An 11,341-nucleotide genomic window follows, 5' to 3' on the forward strand; every position below is an offset into this window, starting at 1 on the left:
CGGCTTCCTGCAGACTTTCCAAGGGCCTCAAGGAGTCTGTTGCCACAGTTCTTACTGCTGGGCACGGACAAGCTGTCCAGTGGATTTTGAGTTGGGAACAGCTCTCGGAGGGGCTTAAGTCAGTGGGCCAGTGGAAGAAGTGAACTGAGGGGAATGGAGAAATCAACTTCCAAGAAACCCCGATTGACTTCCATTTATTACAAATAGATGCAACACATCTGAGAATAACACCAAATAGACTTAATTAAAAAAAAAAAAATAGACCTTAGTTTTTTTTCTTTCTCTCCTGTGGCAGAAAAAAAACTCATTTTCCTAAGCTGTTCGGAGTGGTAAGAGATGCAGAATGACTAGCAAGGGGCTCCAAATGTGTTTTCTGTGTTGGAGATAATTAAGAATCCAGGAAGCATTTACATATCTAAGCTTAGTTGGCCAGTCAGGTCCCAAGTTTGAGGCAGGTCAGCGCTTCATGCACATGGTAGATGACTATCTTGGTGAACAGAGACACACACTACAGAACAAATATGGAGGGCATGTTTGTGAGTCTCATTGGGCACACAGTGTAATGGGTTTCTGAATGTGATATTTTAGGGTCACCTAGAAAATTCTATATTCAAGAAGAATGGAGATTCTAGAAGAAAATTTTATCTGATCATCTAACCAGTAAGCACTGGGTGAACATTTGCTTGGGTCAGAGTACTGTGAACTGGGAGTGGCAAAAGATACAGACATAACAAAAACACAGACCCTGGTTTGAGAATCTTAAGGTTTCCTTCAGGCAGCCCGGCAGCCTTTATGAAGCTCCTGTTATGGGTCACATTCTATTCTGGGCATTGGAATAAGCAATATAACAAAAGTCACATGAAGCCCCTCCACTCATGGAGTTTATATTTTTATTATTTTTTTTGGTACCAGGGATTGAACTCAGGGGCACTTAGCCACTGAGCCACATCCCCAGCCCATTTTATTTTTTTATTTTAAGACAGGTTCTCACTAAGTTGCTGAGCCTGGTGTTGAACTTGCAATCCTTCTACCTCAGCTTTCTGAGATTACAGTCGTGTGCCACCGCGGCTGGCTCATGGAGTTTAATTTCTATTGGACAGACATCCATTAAAAATTAATATATGTTTACATTTGAATCAATAGGCCATTGTCTCCTCTTTTCTCTGAAATGAACCTGGAATAGTAGGGCCCCTAGCCTGGTATAGTGGCCCATGCATGTAATCAGGCGTCGCAAGAGGATTGCAAGTTCAAGGTTCTGGCAAAGACAGTGTTTTTGTACACAAGTCTTGAGGAATGTTTGAGGACCACAGAAAGTATTGCTAATGAGTCTATAGAGACAAAGGTCGCATCAGAGTAGCCCTGTGGATCATGGAAACAGTTGCTTTTATTTGAAGTGCAATGGAAAAGCCTTTTGGAGGGTTTCAAGCAGGATAGTAATGTGATCTTGTTTGATAGAGCAGTAAACATTGGTGGCTAGGACCAGGGTAGCGACCGTGAGACCTGATTAGATTTAATATCCAGTCAGAGGACTCAGGATTTGCTGGTGGTTCCTGGGGTGGGGAGTGAGAGGTAGGTAGGTGGAGAAAGTGAGGATTGTGGCTTGAGTCAATGTACGGAGCCACTGGTTATGATTAGGGAGAACAGTGAAGGAAACATTTCATTTGGGAAATTGAGGACGAGATTTGGAAGAGAAAATGAAGACTACTATTTTGGACATGTTAAATTTGACTTAATAATTTAGAGTTTGGTTGAACAAACACATCATAAATAGGCAGAACATCACAAACAGTATAGAAAGCTTGGTACCCACAGAGGCTTCAAAGAGATTAAATCCTCATCACGCTTAAGATCCTTACAACAAAGGATCCTGCGCCTTAAAGCTCCAACTCCATCAGTTACCCGGATGATTGTGGGCAAGTGCTTAACTCCCCAAAGCTTCTATACCCTGCTTGGAAAATGTGGATAAAAATACACATCGTAAGATTGTAGGTGAAAATTAGAAGATTCCGCACAGAGTGTATTTAGCTCAGCTCCCGGTCTACAGCAAGTATTCAGTAAATATTAGCTATCAGTAGCTGTGTTCATTTCCTAGGGCTGCTATAACAAAGCACCACCAACTGGGTGGTTTAAAAAAAGAAAACAGAAGGCACTGCCTCACAGTTCTGAGGCCAGAATCCTGAAGTCTAGGTCTTGCAGGGCTTTGCTTCCCTGACACCTTCTCCATTCCTTGGGTTGGACATGCATCAACCCAGTTGTCTCTGGCTGCCTTCTCTTTGTGTGTCTCTGTGTCTTCACCTGGCATTCTTTCTCTCTTCTCATAAGGAGACCAATCATTTAAGATTAAAGGCCTTCCCTATTCCAATACAACAGTAGGACCACAACCTTAACTAGCCACACCTACAAGGACCCTTTTCCCTAGGCCACAAAGCAGCTCTTAGGTACTGGGGATTGAAAACAGAGGGGTTTTTAACCACTGAGCCTCATCCCCAGTCCATTTTTGTTATAATTTTATTTATTTATTTTTTTATGTGGCACTGAAGATCGAATCTAGTGCCTCGCGTGTGCCAGGCAAGCACTCCACTGCTGAGCCACAAACCAAGCCCATTCCCATTCCATTTAAAAAAAATTTTTAAATTTTGAGTCAGGGTCTCATTAAGTTGTTTATGGTCTCACTAATTTGCTGAGGCTGGCCACGAACTTGGGATCCTCCTGCCTCAGACTCTCAAGTTGCTGGGATTCCAGGACTGCATCTCTACACCTGGCTCCAAGCGACGTACCTTGAATGATGAATGGGTGATTGAAGTCAGGGGAGAAATTTAAAAATTCCTAGACTCAAATGAGAATCGTGGTACAATGTACAAGAACCTCTGGGACACCATGGAGACAATTCTAAGAGGAAAGTTTATTAGCTATGAGTGACGACATCACACAATCAGAAAGATCCCAAATAGGCAACCTAATGATGCATTTCAAGGTCCTTGAAAAAGAAAAACAAACCAATTCCAAATCCAGTAAAAAGAAGGAAATAATTAAGATCAGAGCCCAAATCAATGAAATTGAGAATTAAAAACAACAAGCACAAAAAGGAACCAAGGAACCCCTTTCCCAAATAGGTACTGGAGGTTAGGGGAGAGGGACCCAAGTCAACCTGCAATGTTAGTGTTAATAATATAGTGGGGGCTGAGATTGTGGCTTAGCGGTAGAGCGCTGGCCTAGCATGCACAGGGCCCTGGGTTGGATCCTCAGCACCACATAAAAATAAATGAATGGAATAAAGGTATTGTGTCCAACGACAACTAAAAATAAATAAATATTTAAAAAATAATATAATGGATAATATGCACTTCAATATCTTAGTAGAACAAAACCATTTACAACCTGTTCTTCCCATTCACGGAACAGTCTGTGTCTCTGTTAATGAACTTGATCCTATACTGCTGACATTTTAGAACAAAGAGGGTTGAGATGATCTGTTTATATTTAGAACTGTGAAATTTTTAGTAGGGTTGAAGTGACCAGAAATAATTTAGTTCAATTCCCTCATTTGATGGTTGAGAAAACTGAAACCAGCAGTGTAATGTGATTTGGCAGAGGGCACGTTTCTGGACAGCAGTGAAGCTGAGTCTAGAAGCTTTGTCTTCTATTCTCGTATGGGTGGGAGGAGCGGGAGGAGGATTCTGGGGATTGAACCCAGGTCCTTATGCCGGCTAAGCATACGCTGTACCACTGAGCTGCACCCCAGCCATTAGAAACTTTGTCTTCTCACTTCCAAGAGAGTTTTTCTCCATTTTAACTACTTGGTGCTATAGTCTAATAGCGACTGTACTTCATTACCTTCACCCCCTACGAATCACATCTTCCCTCCCAACCATGCCATCTACCTCAACTCTGTGTTTTCAAGGTGAAACATCAGACATGGAGATCCAAAAGTCAGGAGCGAAAGAAGATGAGCACAGGGATACCTCCTTCCTTCCTTCCTCAGTGGTCAAGGGCACTTGACCACTGAGCCACCGCCCTAGCCCTATTTTGTACTTTATTTGGAGACAGGATCTCACTGAGTTGCTTAGTGCCTCGTTTTTGCTGAGGCTAGCTTTGAACTCATGATCCTCCTGCCTCAGCCTTCCCAGTTGCTGGGATTACAGGCATGAGTCACTGCGCCTGGCTTGTTTTACATTTTTGTGTATCTTTCTCCTCTAACTTTATTGAGGTATAATTGATGTAAAATAAGCTACAAATATTTTAAGTATGTAGTCTGCTGAGTCTTGACAAATGTACACACCTGTGAAACTATAGCCACAGTCAAGATAATGAATGTATTATCCCCCCACACAACATTTCCACATGTCCATTTGTAATCTATTCTTATCTCCTACAAATGGTATTTTTTTTTTTTAAAATTTCTTGGATGGACTTTTATTTTACTTATTTATATACAGTGCTGAGAATTGAACCCAGTGCCTCACAGACTTACCTGCTAGGCAAGTGCTCTACCACTGAGCTACAACCCCAGATCCCTCCAAGTGGTATTATTACTGACAATTATTTTAGCAATGTTCCTTCATCTCAGAGAACTATGGTAGTTTGTCAAAAATGGCCCAATTGGTATATAACAGAGTTGGTGCCCAAGGTGAGGTCCTCTGGTCCTGGTATCCACGGCCTTCCCATGGCTTATCTTTCGTGGTGGGAAAGATTATTCCCTGTTTCTTCCAGTTGTGGGATTTCGAACACAACAAAACATGTTGTACTTACCTTAGAGTAAACTGAAGGCTTAAATATATTAGTTAACATGCTTTCATCTGCAAGTAACATAATGTAGCTCAAGTGGGAAGGGATTTGCTGTCTCGTATAATGAGAATATTAGAATCAGGTAATTCAGGGTTGTTTACCCTGATAGTTTAACAAGCAAAGGGGCCCTGGAAGGCACTTCTCAGGAATTTGGCTTTTTCCTACATCACAAGATGGCTGCAGCAGTTCCAAAGGACAGAGCATTCATCCTTCATTTTCTGTATTTCCATGCTTTGACCTCTGGTTGCCTGATGACCCTGGAGAAACTTTTTTTTCTCCCAGGGCCAGTCAGTTCCTGGAGAAAGTAAATGATTTTCCCAGGAGTGCTCTGTTCCTTTACAGAGTAATCCAGAGCCAGCACCCCTAACCGCCTCTTTTATGAGGTGCTCACACTTTAGGCCACCATCTACATGCCCTAGTTACACCAAGGTCAGGTACAAGCATAAGGGACAGTCCTTATGCTCCAGAGCCCACTGAAATTATTTAAACTAGTTAATCCTAAACCTGTTTACCTTGCCTCAAGGCTTCTGCCCCACCCCCCCCCTTTTCCCTTGCTCTCTCTTCTGATCTTGCAACTGCCTCCTTATTTGTTTTTGCCTCCTTCACTCTATCTGAAGGATAATAAAGCCCACATTTTAAGACAGGAACCTTCTCACATGAGGAGTCCATAAAACATAAATGGGCTGGGGGATGGGACACCTTTCCTGAGCACAGTGGGAAGTCAGGGCTAAATCTGCTTCTCATGCCACTGGACCTGAAGGGACCCTAGTGACAATGAACACAGGCACTTCTGACCAAAGCTTTAATTGGGGGATTTTACCTCAAGGAGAGGGGAGATAGTACCAAGGGAGAAAGAGATCAGGCTGCTTCTGCGATAAGGGAAGAGATGAGCCTTCTACTTGATATCTGGGGTGGGCTATGCTCCAGTTGATCACTGGTTCTGGTTTTACGAGGTGACTCTAAAGAAGCCCTTATTGCCTAAGGAGGCACTTCAATTCCCAGGAAATGGTTATCCTGTTATGGGGCAGCCTCAGTTCCTGTCATGGGGTAATTGCTTCCACTTAGTGGGTGATCTCATGGGGTGATCTGTTGTTCCTGAAATCCAGCAGGTTTAGGGCAATGACTGGGAACTTCTAGGTCTCACTCCAGGGGGTCTGGAATAGGACATTTTAAAAGTTGGCAGTTGAGTGTTCCTGTAAATCTTGAAAAAATAACTTGGCTACTCTTCTCTTGGTGTCCTCAGTCCTAAAGAGGGGAAGAGACAGGTTAGGTAAATTTAGGATTCATAAACCTTGTCTTACCAGTTTTTAGATTATCTTTAAGTGATTATCATGCCTAACTGCAGAGCTGAGCAGAAATCTAGTGAAAAGTTTAAGGCAAAGGTGACAGATACCAAATGAAGGCAGAGAGGCCAAGCCTTTATCCTTCTTAGCTACCCACCAGGTATGAGCAGGTCCACATGAAGTCAGTGTTTTTTAGCAAAAGTAGCTTCTCTAAGTCCTGTTATAGTTGCAGGATCAGGCTCATCCAGTTTTTGTGATACTTTTAATGGGCATGAGTTAAGGCCTCAGGAGTACATCTCTCCTTGGTTTCTGTGATGGTCCCCATCTCACTAGAATGCTGGGAAGGCAGTCCACATTGTCATAAGTTCTAAAAGAACTCATGTAAGAGAAAAGATAAGAATTGGGTGAATCTGGGCTGGGCTTGTAGCTCAGTGGTAGAGTGCTTGCCTAGCACATGTGAGGTACTGGGTTCGATCCTCAGCACCACATAAAAATAAATAAATAAAATAAAGGTATTGTGTCCATCTACAACATATACGTATATGTATATATACATATACACACACACATATAAATTGGGTCGATCTAATCAAGGAAGACTTTCTGGAATGCATGGGCTCCCAGTTAAATCTAAGAGTCCTAGCTGTTCTTGGGGCCTGTGATATGTGAAAGCCGGAAGGCAGTAGAGGCAAAAGAGAAAAAGGAAGTGAGTGAGTTGTTACCTTGCTTAGGATGCAAACAGGTATATTTGATGAGTGGAGTGAAGCTTTAGCCAGGAAAGGTTGCTGGAAGATCCTGGTCTTTCTTGACTTTAAATCATTTGCCTTTGGAATGGAAGAAGACCGAGATCTCATCAGTTGAACCCACCCGGCTGCAAGGAGCAGTGGAATCCATCCCCAGTTGTTAGAGATTCAACAAGACGTCGGTGACAAGGAACAGTGATCTATTTCTGCCTCCTGCCTATGACTCACTGATGACTCAAGGTGAATCTCTACCCATCTCTGAGCCCGGCCCCCGTGCCTGAGAACAGGAGAGCACATCAGTACTTTCCCTGGGCAAGGTTGGCTGTCTCTGCGGGGGCTGTGCAGACCACCAGACTGCCTCCTCTGCCGCTCACTCCCTCTTCAGCCTTCCTGGATCTTTCTCCCCCTCCTACTTTCCAGCTTTATTTTCCTTTTTCTCCTTTTCTAAATAGCACTGTTCCAAAGTAACGGAGGCAGGTATCCTGGGGACAGCTCTGCGGGCTACCCCTGAGCTGCAGGGAGTGGGTCAGTGATTGCTTGCTATTAGCAACTCCTCCGTTTGCAGGATAAATAATGGGAACCTGAGTGCTGGCCCCTGTGGGCTGGGGCAGATTTCCATTTTGCAGCGGTCAGCTTCCATTCCACTGGGGTTTGAATGTTAATAGGCATCTCTCTCCAGGTGCCCTTCTCAGTTCTTTACAGCACACCAGTCCTGATGGGACCTTCCATTGGAATCCTACAGAGAGACTATTACTCTTCTCATTGTTTCCCTTACAAATTAGTTTCTGGATTTAATGGCTCTGGTTGCTGAGCAGATTTAGAAAATTGGGGCGGAGGGTGAGGTGCGGTGAACCAGAGAGCCCATTATGGGCGCTTGGTTATTGGATGCTTCTGGGCATATGGGGCTTGGGATTTAGGTGGAGTTAACTCTCAAGGGTTTCTTGGGGAATTGGGGAGTAGGGGTGAGCCTTCTCTTCCCTGGAAGGAATTGTATTTGTTGTTGTTGCATGTTTAAGAAATGGAGAGACATTGTAGGAGAGGAATACAATAGATAGATTACAAAGATTCTCAATGGGATGTGGGGGTGTATGGTATAGCTCAGTTGTGGAAGACTGAAGATTGAAGACTTTTTAAAAAATTAATGCCAATAAGCATAAAAGTGGAGAGAGAGAAAGAGAGTGTGTGTGTGTGAGAGAGAGAGAGAGAGAGAGAGAGAGAGAGAGAGAGAGAGAGAGAGAACATCCAGGGATACCCTAGTGCTAGGAGTGTGGGCTCAGGTGCACTCTGGGTGGAAGGACAGGGACGAAGGTGTGAATTGTGCCCAGTTCCAGGAGGACAGGGGTGGGATGGGGTGGACACTGGAGGGAGTCACAGGGTCTGTGAGATAACTGAGGGGAGCTGCTAACCTTAGTGATTCATCTTTGGGTTTAGGATGTGTTAGTCATCTCTGCAGTAAGCTGGGACCAAGCGGTGCCCTTCAGGCTGCAAACTGCCTCTGAGTGGGAGTTCCCATAAGGGCCTGGAGCTTCAGGCTAGGAAGATGGAAGTAGACAGGATGAGCAATAAGAAAAACAACCATTATTAAAAGAGAAACTTGGGGACCAGAGAAATTACATCAAGGAGATGGTGCCATTAGTCTCTCCATTCAGAAGGAAGCCTTTTTGGTTAACGGGGAGATGCTTTGTAATAATAAAAACAAACAAACAACCAAACAAACAAAAACAGGACAGGCAGTAAGTGGACGGGCCTTTTGGTAATAGGGCTAAGATAATTACTTCTCAAAGAGTAGGGTCAAAGCTGTGTCAACTGGAAGAATATGCACTCCTTCTAAATACTAGGCTGTGGTCTTTGGAAGAAGATTAATTGTTGCTGTAGCAAGGGGTGTTTGTTTTTAGGCCATTTAGGGAAAAGCAGACTGCAGCCTTTGCTGGGGAGAGAAACTAAAATGGAGTTCAAATACCTCTGGTCCTCATTCCCCCAACACACATGTGCAAATCTCAGCCAGCTAGCAGAGCCCCGGCAGAGGAGGACGACCCTGCCATACCTGAGAGATTAGCAGGACCAGGAAGGGGGCGGCCAAGTCTCTCTTCATCCCATGGAGGGGAAGAACAGCTCCACGGGGGAAAGGCTTCAACAGAGGACTGGGAAGTGGAAGAAGCGGGTCAAAGAGGAGAGTTACAGAATGAGGAATGTCCCACCTGGGACCTTGCTGCCCCTTAGGTACAAATAATACTAGCTATCATTTACTGGAGTTATCCTTGACTTTTCCATGACTGGTCTCATTTAACCCTCACCATAATACTGAGAATGCACTATTGCTATCCATCTCTGTCTTGCAGATGAGGAACTGAAGGACCCAAAATTTCTGGGACTTGTCCAAGGTCATGGCACTTAGTGAATGGTGACACCAGGCTCCATCTCATGGCTCTGAAACCCGGTACGTACTGCTTCAAGGAAATGGAATAGATAGACACAACTTTTAGTGCTCTGGCTCTTCATAGCTTTGGATGCCCCTGGTAAGAAATTGCTTCAACTGCCATCAGAGGTGTGGCCAAACAGTCTGGTGAAGACCAGCCAACCTGTGTCAACAAAGGGGAGACCACGCTCCGTGGCCATCTGACAGCCTGGACCACAGTTTTGATTACCCTTGCAGAGAGGATGACCAAACAGCAGGAAATCCCCCTGCCCTTTGGAAATTTGGAGGAAGGAGGGACCTGTCACATGGATTACTGGGTTGGAGCTAACTGTGGCATTGGTCTGCCACATCACATGCCAGTTAGCAAGATGCAGCTCTGATAGTGTCTCAGGACAGCAGAAGTCACAAAAGAGCTGAAACCACCTTAGCAGCCATCTTTTGCCTAGGTCACTGCTGCTCAGCTACTGCATGTGACAGAAACACAATGGGACCAGGGCAGGCCTTCCAGAGAACAGAGCCATGGGTGCCCAGAGGAGGGTGGTGAAAGACCATCTGTTCACTCACTTGTTAATCAACAGATGTTCATTGAGCAAGAACTATGAGTCAGGTGTGGTGTCTGGGGGTAAGGACACAGGGCTGGGCATAGGCTTTCAAGGTTTTAACAGCATAAATAGACTAATAATCAAGGAACACACAATCAAGTGTGAAAGAAGGAGCAAACCCTGTGTGCTAAGCTGGGGGGTGAAGCCTGGGAAAGCAATACCCCACCTGACACCTGAAAGCCAATAGGAACAAGGCAGGCTTTGGCGTGGTTGGTGGCAGGGGAGGTGAACTTCCCTGGTGGAACAAACAGCATGGATAAAGGCCTTCAGGTGAGACAACTAGGTGTACTTAGATCTTTCTGGTTGAAAGCTGTCAGGGGAGAGGAATCAAAGCAATGTCATGAATGGCCTGTGGACTTGTCTACAAGTGTGGATTTTGTCCTGGGGCAATAGCAGGCATTGAAGCATCTCAAGAACTGGAGCAGTGAGCAGATATATACTTAGGGCCCTCTGGTTGAGGTTGAAGGGTAGTTTGGAGGGAGAATAATTAGGGTACTATTGAAATTCTTCAAGCAAGAAATGACAGGGCTGTGCCCCGCCCTGAGCTGTGTAGGATACCCCAAATCCAGGGGAGAAATCCGAAAGTGTGGTTTGCAGCCAGGTCTTCCTTTGCCATTGCTCAGGGATCAGGTACAATCCAGTGCCAGGGTGGGCAGCTGTAGGGTTAAAAGCAGAACAGCTCATAGCCTAAGGTCCTATAATGAATGAGGAGAGTTGGAAGAAGGTTCTGGAAGAGCTCCCAAATTCCATCAGGTGTAGAAAGGTGTCAAATAGATATCCTTGTGCTAAAGCCTAGGAAGCTTATTGTTGCCAATCAACCAGATGGAAAGTACGCTGGGTCTCAGGATGAGAACTGATGTCCTGTGGGGCTGGCTAAAGGGGAATCTGAAAGACCCGATGGGTTCAGGGAATCCTAAGGATGGTAACCTCTTTGGTTCTTTATCAATTGTCTTATAACTTTATAATTTATGTAGATTTGTCATTTTTAAAAAATTTTTTTTAGTTGTAGATGGACACAATACCTTTATTTTGTTTATTTCTGTGTTTTTTTTTTTTGTGTGTGTGGTGCTGAGGATCGAACCCAGTGCCTCACACATGTTAGACGAGTGCTCTACCACTGAGCCACAACCACAGCTCCAAGATTTGTCATTTTTAACCTCTCTTTTCTGTAGGGATCAGCAGTAAGATCTTTAAAATGTAAAGGGCCAAGACTTGTTTAGAGAGGGCTGATGGGGTGAAGCTGGGGAGGCTATTCTACTGGGTGGGGGGAAGTTTATGGAGGGAGGAGTCTGCCAGAAGTTGGAGAAAAAAAAACAATCCAATATATGAGCACAAAATATGTCCACAACTTCTTTGGCACTACTCTCTTCAAAAGACAAAGTCTAATGTTAATCATACAGGCCGGATGGAGTAACTCGCTTTTAATGACGAGAGTATGGTGAAAGTGACAGGGTGTGACTTGAGGCTGGGTCGCAACCCGTTACCAGTGCTGCCTCGCTCTCTCTTGGTTGG

Source organism: Marmota flaviventris, chromosome 10, assembly GCF_047511675.1.
Source record: "Marmota flaviventris isolate mMarFla1 chromosome 10, mMarFla1.hap1, whole genome shotgun sequence".
Classification (NCBI taxonomy): domain Eukaryota; kingdom Metazoa; phylum Chordata; class Mammalia; order Rodentia; family Sciuridae; genus Marmota; species Marmota flaviventris.